Genomic DNA, 5,396 nt, shown 5'->3' with positions numbered 1-5,396 from the left:
TGGTTCTACCATTTCATCAGATAACATCTTGTAATAAATTGCTGTTAAGCCATCTGTACCTGGAGCTTTACCAACTTTTAATTGCTTAATTACCCCCATAATTTCCTCCGAAGTTATTAAACAATTCATTTCTTCCCTCTGACTATTTGATAGTCTAGGAAAATGTGCTTGCTGTAAGTAATTCTCTATTTCTAAAAATGTATATTTTCAGAAGCATATAACTTTGAGTAAAAATCCCAAAAACTTCTTTTAATCAATTTTTGTTGATATGTCACTTTCCCCTTGTAATCTATTTTATCTATAACTCTTGACTTCTGCTTCTTTCATAGTTGGTAGGCCAACCATCTACCAGGTTTATTTGCATTACAAAATGTGTTATATTTCATATAACGCAAATTAGTTGCAGTCTGATCCGCCATTAGCATATTGAATTGCTCCTTAAGCATAGTTATAGAAACCTTTAATTTATTATCCAAAGGATTTACAATAAAAGCCTTTTCTTTTAATTTAATCTCATCTTCTAACTCTTTTCGTTTTTGCATCTGTTTACGCCTATATGCATTATTCATATAAATCAAAGCACCTCTCATATACGCTTTGCTAGCATCCCAAACCATCGAAATTGAGGTGTCTTTATGCATATTCAATAAAAATGATTGATCCATTAGAGGGAGAAAATGTCAAGAAGGTGACAAGCAACAGGGCGAAAGCAGAACTACTTAACTTGTTTTTTTATCTTTTATCCTCACAATCTGCTACGCCCAGTCTTCTGCAAGTATTCCCTGGAGATTCACTTGATGGGTTTTCTCTAAGGTGTAGCTTGCCTATAAATACATTTTAAATACATGGAACATCCACAATAAATACACATAAGCAATGGAATCATACAAGTAGTTACATACAAAATCTGAGAGGGGAGAAACACAGCAGCAGCAGCAGCAGCAGCAACAGAGACACTTTGAGCTAGAGAGTTCTGATCTCTAAAGCTGAGTGGCCGACTGAGAGGACCAGATCAGATGGCGGAGCTGAGCTGAGCCAACCGGAAAGCTGAACAGAGGCCTCATCAGAGCAGAGATGAGCACCAAAAGACAGAACAGAGCTGGTAGAGAAAACAACAAGAGGCCAGAGCAGCGAGCAACGGAAGTGAAGGCAACAATTAAGTTTGAGGTCCCAATAGGCAGGGAGGGAAGACCCCAGTAAAGAATAAAAATAAATACAGGACAGAAAACAAAAGCTAAATAAATAGGCAAATAATAAGGACAAGAGTGGAACATTAGAAATCAGGGAAGAATAGGGCTAATAAAGAGGCAAATCTTAAAAAGGAAAATCTTAAATAATAATGTAGGGAGGAATTGGGCTTTTGGTGGTGACGGGCCACGCCGATGGAGGCTTTTTTTTAGCCTCCCACCCGAGTCTGCGTCAAAGCCTGCTCAAACAGCTTCCATCAGCTGTTTGACGGCTCGGAGCTTTCACCCCGGGAGAAGGGGAGAAAGCGAGTTTCTGCTGGATAGGGATAGAGTTCCCTAGTTCCCCCAAGAGTGATTTTGGGGGAATGAAGGTGAGAACTCCACCGGAGTCCAGAGCTGTCTCCGCGGCTCGGGATGCCTTCGTTCCTTGGAGCGGAGCCAGACTTTGCCTCCACTTCTGCCAATTATAGAGATTTCAGATTGTGAGTAAACTTATAAACAGACGGAACTGACCAGGATAATTGGATTTTAGTTGAATTAAGACTTTAACTCAGAGAATATATTGGCATCTTCCTTATTTGCTACAAAATTAAAGTGAGAAGAAAATGGCCGCGGACGTGCCGTTTCTTTGTACAAGATGCTGATAAGAAAAACTTTCACTCTTCTTCCGGTTGTGGAATGGATACATTATAAAGACCTTACTGAAAGCTCAAGTTTAAATGATATCTGCTGTTTTGTGTTTTGGATTTTATATAATTATACTCAGAAGAAGTTTGTAGAATGGCTTCTAAACGTACTGGAGCTTCTGCATTGCCTAAAACAGCTATTTCTTCTCCAGTTGTGCAAATTCCACAACAGAAACCTAAATTTCCACCACCTTCGCCTCCCCCGTCTATTACGCTCAAAGAATTACAGGATGCTTTGGCGCAGTCTTCGTTGCAGACAGTAAAACAGATTAGAATGGAAATGGAGCAGTTTTTTAATAAGAAAAATGAGGAACTTTGTGAGAACATATCGCATATTTTTCAAGGCTTTGCGGCTCACGTGGATCGTATAGAGGGACGGGTGGATGAATTAGCGGAGAAAATAGAAGGAATGGAGAATAGATTTGATAAAGTAGAAGAAGGTGTGGAAATTGCTCAGAATGATATTGTCATGTCACAATACAGAGACATGGAGTTTGCCCTGAGAATCAGGGGGCTGAAGGAAGACTCACAGGAGAATTTGAGAGAGCTTTGGCTTTAGTTTTGGAGTGCAATCCTAATATAATTTTGGGAGAAATTGAAAAAGTTTATAGGGTTAATTCTTGGATTGCACGTCAGAGAAAATTACCAAGAGATGTTGTTGTTTATTTTTCCAGAAGAACACGTCGCAATGAAATTATACAGGCTTTCTACCAGCAGAGATTTCAGATTGCTGCTCAGGATGTTATACTTTTAAAAGAAATACCTCCTAAAATTTTAAGAAAAAGGAAGGATTTTGCTTTTTTGACTCAGGAGTTAAAGAAGCGGCAAATTCCTTTTAGGTGGGATATACCTGCTGGAATTGTATTGAGTCATGCGGGGATACGTTACAGATTGAATACGATTCAAAAAGCTAAAGACTTTTACTTATCGGTCCTGAAAGCTGACTCACCATCATCATCGCGATTTAAAGGAAAGGAAGATTTGACTGAACAACTAGTTGTTGAACTGCCTGGGGCTATGTCATCAGGTCTGGGAGATTTTCAGAATCAACAATTGTTTGAAGTGAAAGGAGATTCAAAAGAGCAAAGAATGACTCGTGCAGCTTATAAACGTAAAGGAGAAAGAGCAACAAAAAGAAACTGTATCCATAACGTATTCGCCTACTTCAGAGCCTGTGGGAGGGGCAAGACCGAAGATATCTGTGATGACAGATCTGCAAGGAATGCTCCAGAAGCTTCACAAGCCAAAGGATGGTTAAGTTGATGACTTGGAATGTAAATGGTTTGAATTTGCCACAAAAAAGAAAGAAAATATTTTATTATTTGAAACTCTCGATTGGGACTTCATTTTATTGCTCCAGCTCCGAAGAAAAAAGCAGGTGTAATTCTGTATGTTAGGAAAGAATTATTGCCAAAACTAATAGACTTTGATTCAGAAGGAAGATTTGTACTTATTGAATTGTTATTGAATGGAAAGAAATGTTTTATTGTTGGCTTATATGCACCAAATCAGCAAGAGCAGCAAAAACAATTTTATAGACTTTTGCATCAGAAAATAATTCAATTGGATTATAAATCAGTTATTATGATGGGAGACTGGAATGGCGTTATAGATTCAATGAAAGATAAAAAGACTTCTTCTAAAGTTTTGACCCAAGCTAAATTACCTAAAACTTTTTTTGCATTGCAGGAGGATTTGGAGTTAAGAGATATATGGCGAGATCAGAATATTGGAGAAAGAGACTTCACTTTTTTTTCGGACAGACACCATTCTTATTCTAGAATTGACTTTTTCTTAATAACTAATGATTTACTTTCTAGGGTTAAGAAAGTGAAGATTTTTCCTAGGATTTTATCAGATCATAGTTCTGTGTGGATGGAACTTTTTTCTGAAGAAGGAAGTAGAAGGACATGGAGATTAAATGAGAACTTATTCAGACATGAGAGCAACTTGCAGAAGCTTAAAGATCACTTAAGAGATTTTTTCCTGCTGAACATGAATAAGGGCACTTCTATGCCAATGGTATGGGATGCTAGCAAGGCTTATATGAGAGGTGCCCTAATTTCAATGAATACTGCACACAGGAGAAAGCAGATACAAAAACGTAGAGACTTCAAATCTTCCAATGACTTAAATTGCCAATCCTGTCCCTTCAAGATAAGTAATGCTGGGTGGTGGTGTGAGAGTGCGTGCAGATAGCGGTTTGTGTGTGTTTTCTTCTGGTAGATGGTGTGTCCTAGGGAGCCATTGGATTTCTTGTAGACTAAGACATCCAGGAAGGGAAGTTGGTTGTTAGCTTCTGTTTCCATGGTGAACTGTATTTTGGGGTGTAGGCTGTTGAGGTGTGTGAGGAAGTTGTCCAGTTTTTCTTTCCCAGTTGTCCACATGGGAAAGACCCATTGTATCTTTCAGGAATACCCCTAGTTCAGGTTTGGCCAGATGGCTTAGCCACCGTATAAGCCATTTGGTTGATGGTAGTGACACCATTGTAAGATCTGCTGAGGAGTTCCTTTGCAAGATTGGCACTTTGAGGATGGAGGAAGATGAGATGATGGTATCCTTTGATGTCATCTCTCTCTTTACCTCCATTCCTCAAGATCTTGCCATCAGTACCATCAGAGATCTCCTCCACCATAGAGGACTTGGGTCATCCCAAGATTCCCTCCGTCTGGATGACCTCATAGATCTGTTGGGGTTATGCCTTAAAACCTTTTTTACGATTCAAGGGAATACGTATGAGCAGGTTAAGGGTACTCCCATGGGCTCCCCTATTTCCAGCGTCATAGCCGAGGCCGTATTGCAACAATTGGAATGCGTGGCGATGGCCAGATACCGTCCCAAGTTCTGGGCCCGCTACGTTGACGACACTTTTGTCGTCATTAAGAGGAGTCATAAAGCTGACTTTGTGAACATACTGAATTCCGTGTGTGTGGATATACAGTTTACGGATGAAGAAGAGCATCAGGGAAAGTTGGCATTCTTAGATGTCCTGGTCCATCGCCAACCGGATGGGACCCTGAAGACCATGGTGTACCGTAAACCCACACACACGGACAGGATTTTACATTACCATAGCAATCACCCAGTGGCTCACAAAGTCAGCTGTGTTAGGACCCTTTTTAAAAGGGTTGACTCACATTGCAATTTAGCCAAAGCTAGGATGCAGGAAAGAAGATATCTTTTCCGCATCTGTAGGCAGAATGGGTACCCTGCCAGGTTTATTAAGTGCTATGGTATTTACTCTAGACCTTCTAACAACGAACAGGTGAGACAACTCCCTTCCCAAACGACACGTGTTACCCTCCCCTATGTCAGCGATGTTTCTTTTTTTTTTCCAAAAAAAGTTTTATTGTTTTACAATAAAAAACAATTAAACATAAGTAAACACAATAAGAATTATAAGCCCCCCACCCCCCACCCCGACTTCCCAAACCAAATCCCAGGATAATATTCATATAAAAGTAAACATATACTAATATCTCTAACTCCGCAATATATCTTAATACACAAGAAAATAAAAAAA

This window comes from Protobothrops mucrosquamatus, unplaced genomic scaffold, assembly GCF_001527695.2.
Source record: "Protobothrops mucrosquamatus isolate PMUCROS unplaced genomic scaffold, P.Mucros_1.0 scaffold_243, whole genome shotgun sequence".
Taxonomy (NCBI): Eukaryota; Metazoa; Chordata; class Lepidosauria; order Squamata; family Viperidae; genus Protobothrops; species Protobothrops mucrosquamatus.
This window is presented reverse-complemented; position numbering follows the sequence as displayed.